The sequence below is a fragment of the Etheostoma spectabile genome, chromosome 5 (genome assembly GCF_008692095.1).
Source record: "Etheostoma spectabile isolate EspeVRDwgs_2016 chromosome 5, UIUC_Espe_1.0, whole genome shotgun sequence".
NCBI classification, from domain to species: Eukaryota; Metazoa; Chordata; class Actinopteri; order Perciformes; family Percidae; genus Etheostoma; species Etheostoma spectabile.
In genome coordinates, this window is record NC_045737.1 from 37,682,206 (window position 1) to 37,682,504 (window position 299).

Sequence of the window (299 nt, forward strand, 5' to 3'; positions counted from 1 at the left end):
GGAGGGTAACTCTGGGTGATCCGGTGGTCCTGACACAACAGATACATGATTAATATAAAACAAAATAAAAAATAAATTGAAAATAAATTCCTTATCCGTCTATTTGTCTTTTATAAAATAAGAAGTTTTACAGCTGGTAAAAAGTGTGTTTTGCAGAATTGAAAATCAGTTTCCTCCATCTCAGAGCCAAAGGTTAAAGGAACCAGAACCTTCTGCAGAGGTTTTAACAGTGTGCCTGCTACTTGGTGCACATCCGAATATCAATAAAACCCAAAATAATAAAAGTGTTACGTGTCTTA